We start from the raw sequence: 18,599 nt of genomic DNA on the forward strand, positions 1-18,599 counted from the left end.
ACGAAATTTACAAAACCATTTTTTTTAGGGACCACCTCACATTTGAAGTCAGTTTGAGGGGTCTATATGGCTGAAAATACCCAAAAGTGACACCATTCTAAAAACTGCACCCCTCAAGGTGCACAAAACCACATTCCAGAAGTTTATTAACCCTTCAGGTGCTTCACAGCAGCAGAAGCAACATGGAAGGAAAAAATGAACATTTAACTTTTTAGTCACAAAAATGATTTTTCAGCAACAATTTTTTTATTTTCCCAATGGTAAAAGGAGAAACTGAACAATGAAAGTTGTTGTCAAATTTGTCCTGAGTACGCTGATACCTCATATGTGGGGGTAAACCACTGTTTGGGCGCACGGCAGGGCTTGGAAGGGAAGGAGCGCCATTTGACTTTTTGAATGAAAAATTGGCTGCACTCTTTAGCGGACACCATGTCAGGTTTGGAGAGACTCTGTGTGCCTAAACATTGGAGCTCCCCCACAAGTGACCCCATTTTGGAAACTAGACACCCCAAGAAACTTATCTAGATGCATAGTGAGCCCTTTAAACCCCCAGGTGCTTCACAAATTGATCCGTAAAAATGAAAGAGCACTTTTTTTTCACAAAAAAATTCTTTTAGCCTCAATTTTTTCATTTTGACATGGACAACAGGATAAAATGGATCCTAAAATTTGTTGGGCAATTTCTCCTGAGTACACTGATACCTCACATGTGGGGGTAAACCACTGTTTGGGCACATGGTAAGGCTCGGAAGGGAAGGCGCGCCTTTTGACTTTTTGAATGGAAAATTAGCTCCAATTGTTAGCGGACACCATGTCGAGTTTGGAGAGCCCCTGTGTGCCTAAACATTGGAGCTCCCCCACAAGTGACCCCATTTTGGAAACTAGACCCCCCAAGGAACTTATCTAGATGCATACTGAGCACTTTAAACCCCCAAGTGCTTCACAGAAGTTTATAATGCAGAGCCATGAAAATCAAAAATAATTTTTCTTTTCTCAAAAGTGATTTTTTAGCCTGGAATTTCCTATTTTGCCAATGGTAATAGGAGAAATTGGACCACAAATGTTGTTGACCAGTTTGTCCTGAGTACGCAGATATCCCATATGTGGGGGTAAACCACTGTTTGGGCGCAAGGCAGGGCTCAGAAGGGAAGGCACGCCATTTGGCTTTTTAAATGGAAAATTAGCTCCAATCATTAGCGGACACCATGTCGCGTTTGGAGAGCCCCTGTGCGCCTAAACATTGGAGATCCCCCACAAATGACCCCATTTTGGAAACTAGACCCCCAAAGGAACTAATCTAGATGTGTGGTGAGCACTTTGAACCCTCAAGTGCTTCACAGAAGTTTATAACGCAGAGCCATGAAAATAAAAATAAAAAATTCTTTTCTCAAAAATGATTTTTTAGCCCGCAATTTTTTATTTTCCCAAGGGTAACAGGAGAAATTTGACCCCAAAAGTTGTTGACCAGTTTCTCCTGAGTACGCTGATACCCCATATGTGGGGGTAAACCACTGTTTAGTCACATGCTGGGGCTCGGAAGTGAAGTAGTGACGTTTTGAAATGCAGACTTTGATGGAATGCTCTGCTGGCGTCACGTTGCGTTTGCAGAGCCCCTGATGTGGCTAAACAGTAGAAACCCCCCACAAGTGACCACATTTTGGAAACTAGACCCCCCAAGGAACTTATCTAGATGTGAGGTGAGCACTTTGAACCCCCAAGTGCTTCACAGAAGTTTATAACGCAGAGCCGTGAAAATAATAAATATGTTTTCTTTCCTCAAAAATAATTTTTTAGCCCAGAATTTTTATTTTCCCAAGGGTTACAGGAGAAATTGGACCCCAAAAGTTGTTGTCCAGTTTCTCCTGAGTACGCTGATACCCCATGTGTGGGGGTAAACCACTGTTTGGGCACACGTCGGGGCTCAGAAGGGAAGTAGTGACTTTTGAAATGCAGACTTTGATGGAATGGTCTGCGGGCGTTACGTTGCGTTTGCAGAGCCCCTGGTGTGCCTAAACAGTAGAAACCCCCCACAAGTGACCCCATTTTGGAAACTAGACCAACAAAGGAACTTATCTAGATAGTGGTGAGAACTTTGAACCCCCAAGTGCTTCACAGACGTTTACAACGCAGAGCCGTGAAAATAAAAAATCATTTTTCTTTCCTCAAAAATGATGTTTTAGCAAGCAATTTTTTATTTTCTCAAGGGTAACAGGAGAAATTGGACCCCAATAATTGTTGCGCAGTTTGTCCTGAGTATGCTGGTACCCCTTATGTGGGGGTAAACCACTGTTTGGGCGCACGTCGGGGCTCGGAAGTGAGGGAGCACCATTTGACCTTTTGAATACAAGATTGGCTGGAATCAATGGTGGCGCCATGTTGCGTTTGGAGACCCCCTGATGTACCTAAACAGTGGAAACCCCTCAATTCTACCTCCAACACTAACCCCAACACACCCCTAACCCTAATCCCAACTGTAGCCGTAACCCTAATCACAACCCTAACCCCAACACACCCCTAACCACAACCCTAACCCCAACACACCCCTAACCCTAACCACAACCCTAATTCCAACCCTAACCCTAAGGCTATGTGCCAACGTTGCGGATTCGTATGAGATTTTTCAGCACCATTTTTGAAAAATCAGCGGGTAAAAGGCACTGCGTTTTACCTGCGGATTTACCGCGGATTGCCAGTGTTTTTTGTGCGGATTTCACCTGCGGATTCCTATTGAGGAATAGGTGTAAAACGCTGCGGAATCCGCACAAAGAATTGACATGCTGCGGAAAATACAACACAGCGTTTCCGCTTGGTATTTTCCGCACCATGGGCACAGCGGATTTGGTTTTCCATATGTTTACATGGTACTGTAAACCTGATGGAACACTGCTGCGGATCCGCAGCCAAATCCCACCATGTGCACATAGCCTAATTCTAAAGGTATGTGCACACGTTGCGGAAAACGCTGCGGATCCGCAGCAGTTTCCCATGAGTTTACAGTTCAATGTAAACCTATGGGAAACAAAAATCGCTGTATACATGCTGCAGAAAAACTGCACGGAAACGCAGCGGTTTACATTCCGCAGCATGTCGCTTCTTTCTGCGGATTCCGCAGCGGTTTTACAACTGCTCCAATAGAAAATCGCAGTTGTAAAACCGCAGTGAAATGCGCAGAAAAACCGCGGTAAATCCGCGATAAATCCACAGCGGTTTAGCACTGAGGATTTATCAAATCCGCAGCGGAAAAATCCAGAGGACCAGAATACGTGTGCACATTCCTAACCCTACCCCTAACCCTACCCCTAACCCTACCCCTACCCCTAACCCTACCCCTAACCCTACCCCTACCCCTAACCCTAACCCTACCCCTAACCCTAGCCCTACCCCTAACCCTACCCCAAACCCTAACCCTACCCCTACCCCTAACCCTAACCCTACCCCTAACCCTACCCCTAACCCTACCCCTAACCCTACCCCTAACCCTACTCCTAACCCTAACCCTACCCCTAACCCTACCCCTAACCCTAACCCTAGTTCTTACCCCAACATTAGTGGAACAAAAAAAAAATTCTTTATCTTTTTTTTATTGTCCCTACCTATGGGGGTGACAAAGGAAGGGGGTCATTTACTATTTTTTTATTTTGATCACTGAGATAAGTTATATCTCAGTGATCAAAACTCACTTTGGAACGAATCTGCCATTTTGGAAGATGGCGGCGCCCAGGAAATAAGACGGACGGACTACGGCAGGATCGGTAAGTATAAGGAGGGGGAGATCAGGGCACGGGGGGGCGTCGGAGAACGGGGGGGTGGATCGGAACACGGGGGGGTGGATTGGAGCATGGGGGGGTGGATCGGAACACGGGGTGGGGGATTGGAGCACGGGGTGGGGGATCGCTGTGCGGGGGGTGGATCGGAGCACGGGGGGGGGGATCGCTGTGCGGGGGGGGGGATCGGAGTGCGGGGGGGTTTGATTGGAGCACGGGGGGTGTGATTGGAGTACGGGGGAGGGGAGAGGAGGATGGGGGAGCGGAGCTCCCTGCAGATCGGGTGAAATGGGAGTTAACCCTTTCACCCGATCTGCAGGGACGCGATCATCCTGTGACACAGCATATGCGTCACAGGTCGGATTGGCACCGACTTTCATGACGCATACGCTGTGTCACAGGTCGGGAAGGGGTTAAGCTGAAAATTACATTTAAAAGCTTCCCCAGGCTGGTGTCCACAGGTTGTGTGCCCTTATTCATACACTGAGGTCAACTTTGACACATGGTAAGGTTTTTAATATTAGACAGGGTGAGACTATCCCGATCAGGGTCATCTTGCCAATGGTGGGATGACTTTTATGCTATTATTTTTTTATCAAAAACAGAGTAAATATGAACCATATGTTCTTTAAATGCAGTTTTGCTTTTTTACTTAATTAGTTACAGCAGGGTTTATGTTCATTTTGCATTTTGTAAGTTTTGTATATTTTATGGCCAATGTCAACATGTGTTTAGGTGCTGCTTGTATACCAACTTAAACCAAGCTCAATTTTTGTGTTTTTTTTCTTTGTATTCTTGCATTTTGTGGAAGCTGGGGTGTTGCCTCCTTCCCTTATGTTGGAAATTTTGTTTATTTGTGAAAATATTGAACATTTGACTAAAATTTTGAAAATGTAGCAATTGTCAAACTATTAATTTTAATGCCCTTAAATAAGAGAGTCATGTCTCACAAAATAGTTTAAAAATAACATTTCTCACATGTCTACTTTACATCAGCACAATGTTTGAAACATCATTTTTTGGTTAGGAAGTTATAAAGGTTAAAAATTGACCAGCAATTTCTCATTTTCACATAAAAATTTACAAAACCATTTTTTTAGGGACCACATCACATTTGAAGTGACTTTGAGGGGCCTATATGAGAGAAAAAAAATAACATGACTCAATTATAAAAACTACACTCATCAAGGTGATCAAAACCACATTCAAGAAGTTTATTAGCCCTTCAGTTGCTTCACAGGAATTAATGGAATGTGGAAGGAAAATATAAAAGTTTAACTTTTTTTTCACCAAAATGTTCCTTTAGACAAAATTTTGTTTACTTCCACAAGAGTAAAAGGAGAAAATAGATGATACAATTTGTTGTGCAATTACTCCTGAGCACAGCGATACCCGATATGTTGGGGAAACCACTGTTTGGGCGCATGGTAGGGCTTGGAAGGGAAGGAGCGCCATTTGACTTTTTGAGTCTAAAATTTGCAGGCATAATTACCAGATGCCATGTCGTGTTTGGAGAGTCCTTAAAGTGCCATAAACAATGGAAACCCCCATAAGTGACCCCATTTTAGAAACTAGACCCCTCACAGAACTTATCTAGATTTGTGGTGAGCACCTTGAAACCCCAGGTGCTTTACAAAAGTTTATAAAGTTGAGCCACAAAATTTAAAAAAATCAAATTTTTCCCCAAAAAACGTTTTTACCCCCAAATTTTGCATTTTCATAAGGGTGACAGGGGAAATTTCACCTTACAATTTGTTGTGCAATTTCTCCTGAGTCCACTGATACTTGGAAGAGAAGGGCTTGGAAGAGAAGGAACGCTATTTGACTTTTTGAATGCAAAATTTTCTGGAATAATTAGCGGGCACCAAGTCGCATTTGGAGAGTCCCTCATTTTACTAAACAGTGTAAAGCTCCCACAAGTGACACCATTTTGGAAACTAAATCCCTGAGGTAACTTATATAGATGTGTGGTGAGCATCTTGAAACCCCAGGCACTTCACAGTAGTTTATTCGCAGCGGATTGGCTGCTGCGTATTCGCAGCTGTTTTCCATGAGTTTACAGTACCCTAAGCCTATGGAAAACAAAATCCGCAGTGCACATGCGGAAACGCTGCATTATTTATTCTGCAGCATGTCAATTCTTTGTGCGGATTCCGCAGCGGTTTACACCTGCTCCATAATAGGAATCCGCAGATGTAAAACCGCAGGTGAAATCCGCACAAAGACCGCGAAAAAAACGTGGTAATTCTGCATAATTCCGCAGTAAATCTTCAGTGTGGATTTCCTGCTGATTTAACAAAATCAGTGCAGAAAAATCCGCACACCTTTCTGCGACGTGTGCACATACCCTTACATGAAAACCTCGGTGTAAGCGCTCAGCGCAGAGCCCAAGATAAATGTGAGCTGAGCCTTACTGCGATCTTTGGAAAGCAGAATGAGCAAATAAACAGCAGGGGAAGAATTGGTTTTATTAATTTTTTATTTATTTTTTACGCTGTTCCTTATAACAATCTTTATTTTTATAATCTTTATTTTTATATAGCGCTAACATATTCTGCAGCGCTTTACAGTTTGTACACATTATCATCGCTGTCCCTGATGAGGCTCACAATCTAAATTCCCTATCAGTATGTCTTTGGAATGTGGGAGGAAACCGGAGTGCCTGGAGGAAACCCATGCAAACACGGAGAGAACATACAAACTCTTTGCAGATGTTGTCCTGGGTGGGGTTTGAACCCAGGACTCCAGCGCTGCAAGGCTGCTGTGCTATCCACTGCGCCACCGTTATACCGTGTTCCTTATGTTCCTTATAAGTGATTAATCAACTTTATTCTTTGGGTCGATGCGATTACAGCTATACCAGATTTATATTAGGTTTTTCTATTTGGCTGCTGTCAAGCACTAAAGATGCTTTTTTATGCATCTCCATATTTTGAGAGCTAAAATTTTACAATTTTTGGGCCTACAGTCATGTAACAGCTTGTTTTTTGCTTGGATGAGTTGACATTTGTAATAGTACAATTTTCAGACACATAATACTTTTTGATTGCTTTCTATTCCGATTTTTCGAAGGCAGAACGAACAAAAACCAGCAATTCAGGTTTTGTTTTTTGAGGTTTTTTTGTTGTTTCAAGTATAGTAAAATTGATAAGGCAGATTTATTCTTCGGGACAGTATGATTACAGCGATACCCCATTTATATACTTTTTTTAATGTTTGCCGCATTTACACAATAAAAACTATTTTATAGAGAAAATAATTATTTTGGCATGGCTTCTTTCTGAGAGCTATAACTTTTTATTTTTCCGCTGATGGAACTGCATTTTTGGGAGACTAAATGATGCTTCAGCAATACCATTTTTATTTGCATTCATCTTTTTGATCGCGTTGTTCGGAGGTATGATAATAAAGCATCTTTTTGGGTTTTTTTTTGCTGTGTTCACTAAAGAGATTAACTAGTGGGACAATTTTATAGGTCGGGTCTCTCCGGACGTAGCGATACCAAAAATATTTATTTTTGGGTACAATATATATATATATTTTATTAAAATTATTTTTGTGATTTTTTTTAACAAATTTTTTTCACTTTTTTTCTTTGTCCCACTATGGGACTTTCGCTTTTTGAAGTCTGATCACTTGTAAAGCAAAGGAATGCAGGAGCTTTGCTATGCTTTACAAAATGTCATGCTCTGAGCATGATCTAGCAAGTTTGCTAGTTTTGGTGACCCAGGTGTTGTCATGATAACATCGGGTCACCATGGAAAATTTATCATATATTGTGGCACTACTGTGAATGTGCTCAAGTAGGTCACCCAAACCAATGTGTACATAAATAAAACTTGGCACTCTACTTGAAAGAATCTTTGTTGAAATTTTATTGCAGTCCGTATAACATGAAACATTGGTATAACAAAGATCTTCATCAGTCTTACGACTGCTATAGAGGAAGGAGAGTACGAGGATATTGCTATCTGGCCAAAAGCCTGTCTGGATCTGAATTACATGGTGTGCTAGTCCAGTAATGTGTAGGATTTATAGGAATTGCACTATCTAGGTAGTCGCAGTTCAAATGTAGCCTTGTGCTAGTACACTGCTCAAAAAAATAAAGGGAACACTTAAACATCACAATGTAACTACAAGTCACTCATACTTCTGTGAAATCAACTCATCGAGTTATGAAGCAACACTGATTGTGAATCAATTTCCCCTGCTGTTGTGCAAGTGTAAAAGACAACAGTTAGAAATGATAGGCAATTAGCAAGACAACCTCTATAAAGGAGTGGTTTTACAGGGGGTGACCACCGTCCATTTCTCTGTTCTCATCCTTTTTTGGCTGTTTTTATCACTTTTGCATTTTGTCATTGCTCTCACCCCTAGAGGTCCTGTACCGTAACATGAGGCATTGTCTACAACCAACAGACGCTGCTCAGGTAGTTCAGCTCATCCAGGATGGCACATCAATGCGAGCTGGGGCAAGAAGGGTAGCTGTGTCTGTCAGCATAGTGTCCAGAGAATGGAGCAGATACCAGGAGACAGGTCAGTACACGAGGAGACATGGAGGGGGCATAGGAAAGCAGCAGGACCGCTACCTTCTCCTTTGTGCAAGGAGGAGCAGGAGGTGCACTGATAGAGCCCTGCAAAATGATCTTCAGCAGACCACTAACACCCATGTGTCTTCTCAAACTGTCAGACACTGACTCCATCAGGGTGTTGTGAGGGCTTGATGTCCAGAAGTGGGTGCTGTAAGCCCAACACCATGCAGGGCGATTGGCATTTGCCAGAGAATACCAAGATTAGCAGATTCAACATTGGCACCCTGTTCTCTTCACGTATGAGAGCAGGTTCACACTGAGCACATGTGACAGATGTGACAGAGTCTGGAGACACCATTCTGCTGCCTGCATCATCCTGTAGCATGACCAGTTTGGCAGTAGGTCAGTAATGGTGTGGAGAGGCATTTCTTTGGAGTGCAGCACAGCCCTCCATGTGCTAGCCAGAGGTACCCTGATTGCTTTTAGGTATGGGGATGAGATAATCAGACCCACTGTGAGACCATATGTAGGTGCAGTGGGCCCTGAGTTCCATCTGATGCATGACAATGCTTAGCCAATTGTGACTAATGTGTGTCAGCAGCTCTGGCATGATGAAGGCATTGATGCTAATCCAATCAAGCACATCTGGGACATCATGTCACGTTCCATCCACCAATGCCACATTGCACCACAGACTGTCCAGGAGTTAACTGATGCCTTAATCCAGGTCTTTGAGGAGATCCATCAGTGTAGCATCCACCGCCTCATCAGGAGCATGCTCAGGCGTTGTAGGGAGGTCATACAGGCACGTGAAGGCCACACACCCTACTGAGCATCATTTCCGTATCTTGAGGCATTTCCACTGAAGTTGGATAGGCCTGTAATTTGATTTTCCACTTTGATTTTGAGCATCATTCCAACTCCAGACCTCCATGGGATATTAGTTGTGATTTACATTGGCCATTTTTAGGTTTTACTGTTCTCAATGCATTCCACTATATAATGAATAAAGATTTACAACTGGAATATTTCATTCAGTGATATCTAGGATGTGGGATTTTAGTGTTCCCTTTATTTTTTTGAGCAGTGTATATAGCAGTGGTGGTCAGTGGGTCTAGTATCAGTGTAAACGTGGTGTCCACCGCTTGTCTGTCATTTACACTGATACTTGACCCACTGATCACCACTGCTATATACAGTGGAGGAAATAAGTATTTGATCTCTTGCTGATTTTGTAAGTTTGCCCATTGACAAAGACATGAACAGTCTATAATTTTAAGAGTAGGTTAATTTTAACATTGAGAGATAGAATATCAAAAGCAAAATTCAGAAAATCACATTGTATAAATTCTATAAATTTATTTGCATTTTGCAGTGAGAAATAAGTATTTGATCCCTCTGGCAAACAAGACTTAATACTTGGTGGCAAAACCATTGTTGGCAAGCACAGCAATCAGATGTTTTTTGTAGCTAATGATGAGGTTTGTGCACATGTCAGGAGGAATTTTGGTCCACTCTTCTTTGCAGATCAACTCTAAATCATCAAAATTTGGAGGCTGACGCTTGGCAACTCGGAGCTTCAACTCTCTCCATAAGTTTTCTACGGGATTAAAGTCTTGAAACTGGCTAGGCCACTCCATGACCTTAATGTGCTTCTTTTTGAGTCACTCATTTGTTGCCTTGGCTGTATGTCTTGCTGGAAGACCCAGACATGACCCATTTTTAATGTCCTGGTGGAGGGAAGGAGATGGCACTCAGGATTTTACAGTACATGGCTCCATCTATTCTCCCATTGATATGGTGAAGTAGTCATGTGCCCTTAGCAGAGAAACACCCCCAAAACATAATGTTTCCACCTCTATGCTTGACAGTGAGGGCGATGTTCTTTGGGACATAAGCGGCAATTCTCTTCCTCCAAACATGGCAAATTGAGCAAATGCCAAAGACCTCAATTTTTGTCTCATCGGACCACAGCACCTTTTCCCAATCACTTACAGAATCATCCAGGTGCTCATTGGTATACTTCATACGGGCCTGCACATGTGTCTTCTTGAGCAAGGGGACCTTGCGGGCACTGCAGGATTTTAAACCTTTACGGCGTACTGTTACCAAGAGTTTTCTTGGTGACTGTGGTCCTAGCTGCCTTGAGATCATTAACAAATTTCCCGTATAGTGTTAGGCTGATCTCTCACCTTCCTCATGATCAAGGAAACCCCACGAGGTGAGATTTTGCTTGGTGCCCCAGATCGATGTCGATTGACAGTCATTCTGTATTTCTTCCATTTTGTTACTATTGCACCAACAGTTGTCTCCTTCTCACCCAGCTTCTTACTTATGATTTTGCAGCTCATTCCAGCTTTGTGCTGGTCTATGATCTTGTCCTTGACATCCTTATGATGTTGGTCTTGACCATGTTGTAGAGCTTAGAGTCTGATTGATTAATTTAGTTAGTTGACAGGAGTTTTTTATAAAGGTGACTATGTAAGACAGCTATTTTTAATGTAGGTAAGGAGTTGATTAGTAACGTCTACTGGGTCTGTAGGAGCCAGAACTCTTAAAGATTGGTAGGGTATCAAATACTTATTTCTCACTGCAAAATGCAAATAAATATATATAATTTATACAATGTTATTTTCTGGATTGTATTTTTGATTTTCTATTTCTCAATGTTAAAATTAACCTACCCTTAAAATTATAGACTGTTCATGTCTTTGTCAGTGGGTAAACTTACAAAATCAGCAAGGGATCAAATACTTATTTCCCTCACTGTACTAACATGAGGCTACATTGGAACTGTGACTACCTAGATCGTGCAACTCCAATAAATCCTACACATTACTGGACTAGCACACCACGTAATTCAGATCCAGACAGGCTCTTGGCGACATAGCAATATCCTCGTACTCTCCTTCCTCTATAGCATTCGGCAGACTAATGAAGGTCTATGTTGGATCGAAATGTTTCATGTTATATGGACTGCAATAAAATTTCAACAAAGATTCTTTCAAGTTGAGTGCCAAGTTTTATTTATCTACTATGGAAACGATTGGCCTATCGTGATGATATTGCGGGAGCACCAATCGGAAAGCAGAGGGGCTCCATCCCTCTACTTGCCTGCTAAATACTGCGATCGATAGGCTGAATCAGCTAACACCTGGTGGCGATCATGTACGCACAGCCTCTGTGCTTGCAAAATTGCCATGACATATCCATAAGTCAGTAAGTACAAGCCGACCACGACATATAGATACATCCAATGTCGGGAAGGGGTTAAACACATACAGTACAGACCAAAAGTTTGGACACACCTTCTCATTTAAAGATTTTTCTGTATTTTCATGACTATGAAAATTGTAAATTCACACTGAAGGCATCAAAACTATGAATTAACACATGTGGAATTATATACTTAACAAAAAAGTTTGAAACAACTGAAAATATGTCTTATATTCTAGATTCTTCAAAGTAGCCACCTTTTGCTGTGGGGGCAGGTACTGCTCCAGAAGTCTTGGAATCCCCAAGGCTTGCAGGACAAACCTCTACATTCAACACTTTCTCCACTGCTTCTGCCTCATCCTCTAGAGCCTCTACCCATGCCCTCAACCTCTGCCTTAATGAGACACACGTTACAGGAGTGCAGAGCGAATCCCCACCACCTCCGTACTGTGCAGCCAGGGCTCACCGCAATCAGGCAGTATTAAAATTGATATGCCTTGGAGATCGCAGTCATACAGCTGAAGAGTTGTGGACAGGCCGAGTTTGATCAATGGCTGTCTCTGCTGAACCTGCACCCAGGGAAGGCCGTGTCTATTAACGGTGCGAACCTGGTGGCGGCCCTATGGTGATGCCAGCTCACACACGTGCCTTGCATGGCTAATGTCCTCAACCTGGTAGTACAGCGTTTTCTCCACCACTATCCTGGCCTGGGTGAGCTGCTCCAGAAAACACGTAAGCTGTGTGCTCATTTCCACCGTTCGCACCACTCAGGTCATCGACTTGCATTGATACAGAGGACTTTGTCCATGCCAGTTAACAGGTTGATATGCGATGTGCCGACATTGTGGAATTCCACTCTGCACATGTTGTAGCGACTGTGGCAGCAGCAACGAGCCCTGACACAGTATGTCATGTCACATAGCCTGGATCAACATAGTATGGACGTGGCACATATCACGATTACAGAGTAAGCACAGATTAAGGACCTCTGCACCCTTCTTCACAGTTTCAAAATAGCTACTGTGATGGTTAGTTCTGACAACGCCATCATCAGCATCACTATTCTGGTTATCTATATGTTGGAGCAGACTTTGAGTAGCCTGCGGGAGGAGATGGTGGTCCCAGAAGAAGAGGAGGATGCGGAAGGTATAACATTGTCTCTAAGTTCCATACTGTAGTCAAACAGGTGGGTGCCAAGGGAGGGTGGATTACTGCGATCGAGGGGTGCTGGTGATAACAGACAAACTGTTATCGAAGGTGCAAAATCTGAGGAACAAATAAAGGATGAAGAGGTGATGGGCGAGAAACTGTCTCTGTTGTTCCTGGGAAGGGATGGGGGAAACATGCCTCATTGTTACCCAGCCACCAACACAGCATGGGCATGGACCTCATGGTAGGGCCCGACATGTGAGTGCCTTCTTGCTGCACTATCTGTAACATGATCCCCGTATAGTTATGATTAGGAATACTGCTGACTATTGGGTTGCCACTCTGGTAGATCCATGTTATAAAACCAAATTTTGCCAGATGCTTCCCGCCCTGGAAAGGGACCCACAAATGCTGGAGTATTGAAACACGCTTTTACACAATTTTAAGAGAGCTTTTTCCCAAGACAGCAGTGAAGCACACAGATTGCATCGCAGCTCTAGACTTCCAACCATCGGCACGTCAATTCGTCAACACTAGGGTTGAGCGACTTTTCTTTTTATAGGATCGGGTCGGGTTTCACGAAACCCGACTTTTTCAAAAGTCGGGTCGAGTGAAATCGGCTGATCCTATAGAAAAGTCGGGGTCGGGGTCGGCCGAAACACGAAACCCAATGCAGTGCATTGGGTTTCTAATGGTTCCCAGGGTCTGAAGGAGAGGAAACTCTCCTTCAGGCCCTCGGATCCATATTTAAGTGTAAAATAAAAAATCAAAATCAAAAATATTGATATACTTACCCTCAGACGCGCCCTGGTTCTCACTGGCAGCCTTCCTTCCTAAGAATGAGCGCCTGAAGGACCTTCGATGATGTCGCGGCTTGTGATTGGTCACGTGAGTGGTCACATGGGCGTCACGCGACCAATCACAAGCCGCGACGTCATCTAAGGTCCTTCAGGCGCTGATTCTTAGGAAGGAAGGCTGCGGGTTAGAACCAGGGCACGTCCGAGGGTGAGTATATACCTATTAGGAATACACTCACCCTCGGACGCGCCCTCGGACGCTTCCTTCCTAAGAATTAGCGCCTGAAGGACCTTAGATGACGTCGCGGCTTGTGATTGGTCGCGTGACTGCCCATATGACCGCTCACGCAACCAATCACAAGCCGCGACGTCATCGAAGGCCCTTCAGGCGCTCATTCTTAAGTAGGAAGGCTGCCGGTGAGAACCAGGGCGCATCCGAGGGTGAGTATATCAATATTTTTTTGTTTTTATTCTTTATTTTACACTTAAATATGAATTCCGATACCGATTCCCGATATCTTAAACATGTCGGAACTCGGTATCGGAATTCCGATTCCAGATCAGAAGATCGCCGACCTCATGGCCGACCCCACACAGGGGTCGGGTCGGGTTTCATGAAACCCGACTTTGCCAAAAGTCGTCGACTTCTGAATCTGGCCGACCCGTTTTGCTCAACCCTAGTCAACACCAAAACATTAGAAGCAGTAGAAGCAGCAGCAGTGGAGTAAGTGGAAGAAGCAATTCCTGTGAGTCCTTTGAAACTTTTTTGGACCAGCTCGTGCACCAGCACAACAGAGCCCAAGTTTAACACGTGGTGAATGAATGGAGAGGATGGTAAAGGAGTTTCTAGAACTGAATATGAATACCAACAGGATGGGTTTGGACCCTTTCACATTTTGGTCTTTCAAAATGGATGAGTGGCCTGAGCTTGCCTCACACACCTTGGAGGTTTCATCGTGCCCGGCAGCCAGCATTCTCTCAGAACGTGTCTTGAGCGCAGCTGGTGGTGTCTTGACTGATAAGCGCAGCCGGCTATCCCCTGAAAGTGTAGGCCGCCTAACTTTCATCAAGCTGAACAAGTCATGGATCTCCAAGAACTTTTGCACCCCAATCGCAAACTGTACAGACTGGGAGATATTGCATCTTTTAATGTGATGCATTAATGTCACGTAACTGCACTCTGTGATATCTTTAGTGTGGATTCTCTGCCTGCGGTGGCTGCTGCTGCTGCTGCTGTTGTTAACACAAATTTGTGGAAATGTGAACAGTCATTGTTGGTCTACATCTGCTGGGTTAGCTGTATCGTAAGATGTGTTGGTCCCAATTATACTATTTCTATTCTCGTGACAGTTTTTCAACTTCAGTGGTGTCAGGCCCTCACTTTTTAAAATGTGAAAACTCCAGGTTGGGTGTCCATCTGCTGGATTGGGTGTAGTGGAAGACCTGTTGGTCCTACTTCTACTATTTCTACTGTGGTGAAATTTGTGTCACTTCTGTGGTGTAAGGCCCTCATTTGTTTAAATGTGAACACTCCTGTTTGGGTGTCCATATGCTGGATTTGGTGCAGTGGAAGAGCTGTTCGTCTCTATTATACTATTTCTACTGTGGCGAAATTGATGCCACTTTTGTGGTGTCTGCCAGTAATTTTTGGAAATGTGAACACTCCTGGTTGGGTGTCCATCTGCTGGATAGGATGTATGTTGTGGAAGACCTGTCGGTCCCTATTATACTATTTCTACTGTGGTGAAATTGATGCCACTTCCGTGGTGTAAGGCACTCCTTTGTTAAAATGTGAACACTCCGGGTTGGGTGTCCATCTGCTGAACTGGATGTAGTGGAAGACATGTCAGTCTCTAGTATACTATTTCTACTGTGGTGAAATTGATGCCATTTTTGTACTGTCTGCCAGTAATTTTTGGAAATGTGAACACTCCTGGTTGGGTGTCCATCTGCTGGATTTGGTGTAGTGGAAGACCTGTCGGTGCCTATTATACTGTCTATACTGTGATGAAATTGATGCCACTTTTGTGGTGTAAGGCCCTCATTTGTTTTAATGTGAACACTCCTGGTTGGGTGTCCATCTGCTGGATTTGGTGTAGTGGAAGACCTGTCGGTCTCTATTATACTTTTTCTACTGTGGTGAATTTGATGCCATTTTTGTAGTGCCTGCCAGTAAGCTTTGGAAATGGGAACACTCCAGTTTGGGTGTCCATCTGCTGGATTTGGTGTAGTGGAAGACCTGTTGGTCCCTATTATACTGTCTTTACTGTGATGGAATTGATGCCACTTTTGTGGTGTCTGCCAATAATTTTTGGAAATGTGAACACTCCCGGTTGGGTGTCCATCTGCTGTATTGGGGGTAGTGGAAAACCTGTTGATCCCTATTTTACTATTTATACTGTGGTGAAATTGCTGCCACTTTTGTTGTGTCTGCCAGTAATTTTTAAAATGTGAACACTACTGGTTGGGTGTCCATCTGCTGGATTGGGTGCAGTGGAAGAGCTGTTGGTCTCTATTATACTATTTCTACTGTGGTGAAATTGATGCCACTTTTGTGGTGTCTGCCAGTAATTTTTGGAAATGTGAACACTCCTGGTTGGGTGTCCATCTGCTGGATAGGATGTAGTGGAAGACCTGTCGGTCCCTATTATACTATTTCTACTGTGGTGAAATTGATGTCACTTCCGTGGTGTAAGGCACTCCTTTGTTAAAATATGAACACTCCCTGTTGGGTGTCCATCTGCTGAACTGGATGTAGTGGAAGACCTGTCAGTCTCTATTATACTATTTATATTGTGGTGAAATTGATGCCATTTTTGTACTGTCTGCCAGTAATTTTTGGAAATGTGAACACTCCTGGTTGGGTGTCCATCTGCTGGATTTGGTGTAGTGGAAGACCTGTCGGTGCCTATTATACTGTCTATACTGTGATGAAATTGATGCCACTTTTGTGGTGTAAGGTCCTCATTTGTTTTAATGTGAACACTCCTGGTTGGGTGTCCATCTGCTGGATTTGGTGTAGTGGAAGACCTGTCGGTCTCTATTATACTTTTTCTACTGTGGTGAATTTGATGCCATTTTTGTAGTGCCTGCCAGTAAGCTTTGGAAATGGGAACACTCCAGTTTTGGTGTCCATCTGCTGGATTTGGTGTAGTGGAAGACCTGTCAGTCCCTATTATACTGTCTTTACTGTGATGAAATTGATGCCACTTTTGTGGTGTCTGCCAATAATTTTTGGAAATGTGAACACTCCCGGTTGGGTGTCCATCTGCTGTATTGGGGGTAGTGGAAAACCTGTTGATCCCTATTTTACTATTTATACTGTGGTGAAATTGCTGCCACTTTTGTTGTGTCTGCCAGTAATTTTTAAAATGTGAACACTACTGGTTGGGTGTACATCTGCTGGATTGGGTGCAGTGGAAGAGCTGTTGGTCTCTATTATACTATTTCTACTGTGGCGAAATTGATGCCACTTTTGTGGTGTCTGCCGGTAATTTTTGGAAATGTGAACACTCCTGGTTGGGTGTCCATCTGCTGGATTGAATGTAGTGGAAGACCTGTCGGTCCCTATTATACTATTTCTACTGTGGTGAAATTGATGCCACTTCCGTGGTGTAAGGCACTCCTTTGTTAAAATGTGAACACTCCCGGTTGGGTGTCCATCTGCTGAACTGGATGTAGTGGAAGACCTGTCAGTCTCTATTATACTATTTATATTGTGGTGAAATTGATGCCATTTTTGTACTGTCTGCCAGTAATTTTTGGAAATGTGAACACTCCTGGTTGGGTGTCCATCTGCTGGATTTGGTGTAGTGGAAGACCTGTCGGTGCCTATTATACTGTCTATACTTTGATGAAATTGATGTCACTTTTTTGGTGTAAGGCCCTCATTTGTTTTAATGTGAACACTCCTGGTTGGGTGTCCATCTGCTGGATTTGGTGTAGTGGAAGACCTGTCGGTCTCTATTATACTTTTTCTACTGTGGTGAATTTGATGCCATTTTTGTAGTGCCTGCCAGTAAGCTTTGGAAATGGGAACACTCCAGTTTTGGTGTCCATCTGCTGGATTTGGTGTAGTGGAAGACCTGTCAGTCCCTATTATACTGTCTTTACTGTGATGAAATTGATGCCACTTTTGTGGTGTCTGCCAATAATTTTTGGAAATGTGAACACTCCCGGTTGGGTGTCCATCTGCTGTATTGGGGGTAGTGGAAAACCTGTCGATCCCTTGCAGCGCCCCAGTGACCTAGTCGTTGCAGTATAGCGCTCTGCCGCTAAGGGGAGCAGCGGTACGTCTGATGGCACTAAGGAGTTCTCCTGACCAGGTATCACTAGAACACATTACACTTCACACTCCGGCCACTAGGGGGAGAAAAAGGCTTTATTCATTGGGCCACCCCTCACACTGGTAAAACTAGGGGCTGGGGAGGAAGTTAGTCAGAAGCTGACTGGGTTGGATTCAGGCAACATCCCGTGGCAGGGGGTGTTGCAGGGAGAAGGCACAGGGGGGCCCCTGTAAGGCGTGGGAACCTGGCAGGTGCCTAGCGAACAGAGCAGAATGTAACGGAACCGCACCTGCACACCCTGTGTCGGTATCCTAAGAAAGAGACACGAAGGGAAGGATATTGTGGAAACGTGTAAACGAGATCAAGCACAAAGGAGAGCCAGTAAGTGTCGTGCCGTGAGAGAGAGAGGCAACATCTTACTGAGGCGCGTAGTCGGTGGCCGGAACACCGTAGGAGTAACTGACTTCAGGCCTTACTTCAAACTCCGCTGGACAGTTAGTCATAGGCTGGATGTCTACCTTACATAGGGGGCAACATTGGGAGAGGGGCGTCTGTAGGGTCCCGGAAGACCTCCAAGCCTTCCCGTCATACGGGCGGCGTCCTAGCCAAAACATACCTGGGGACGTTAGAAACTAGTAACATCTGGAACCAAAGAACGAGAGAGAGAGCTGTAGAGAACGAACGAACGAGAACAGCAGTTGTGAGGACTATTCCGAATGCTCAGCAGGATAGGACTACAACACACAGGTGCTATTGGTAGGCCACGATTTCCAGCTGCGAGGGAAACTCTGGATGTGCCCATCGGACCGGCCGGTCTCTGAGTGCCCTGTTAAACATACTCTGGATTGAGGATCC

The sequence above is a fragment of the Ranitomeya imitator genome, chromosome 4, assembly GCF_032444005.1.
Source record: "Ranitomeya imitator isolate aRanImi1 chromosome 4, aRanImi1.pri, whole genome shotgun sequence".
Lineage (NCBI taxonomy): Eukaryota > Metazoa > Chordata > Amphibia > Anura > Dendrobatidae > Ranitomeya > Ranitomeya imitator.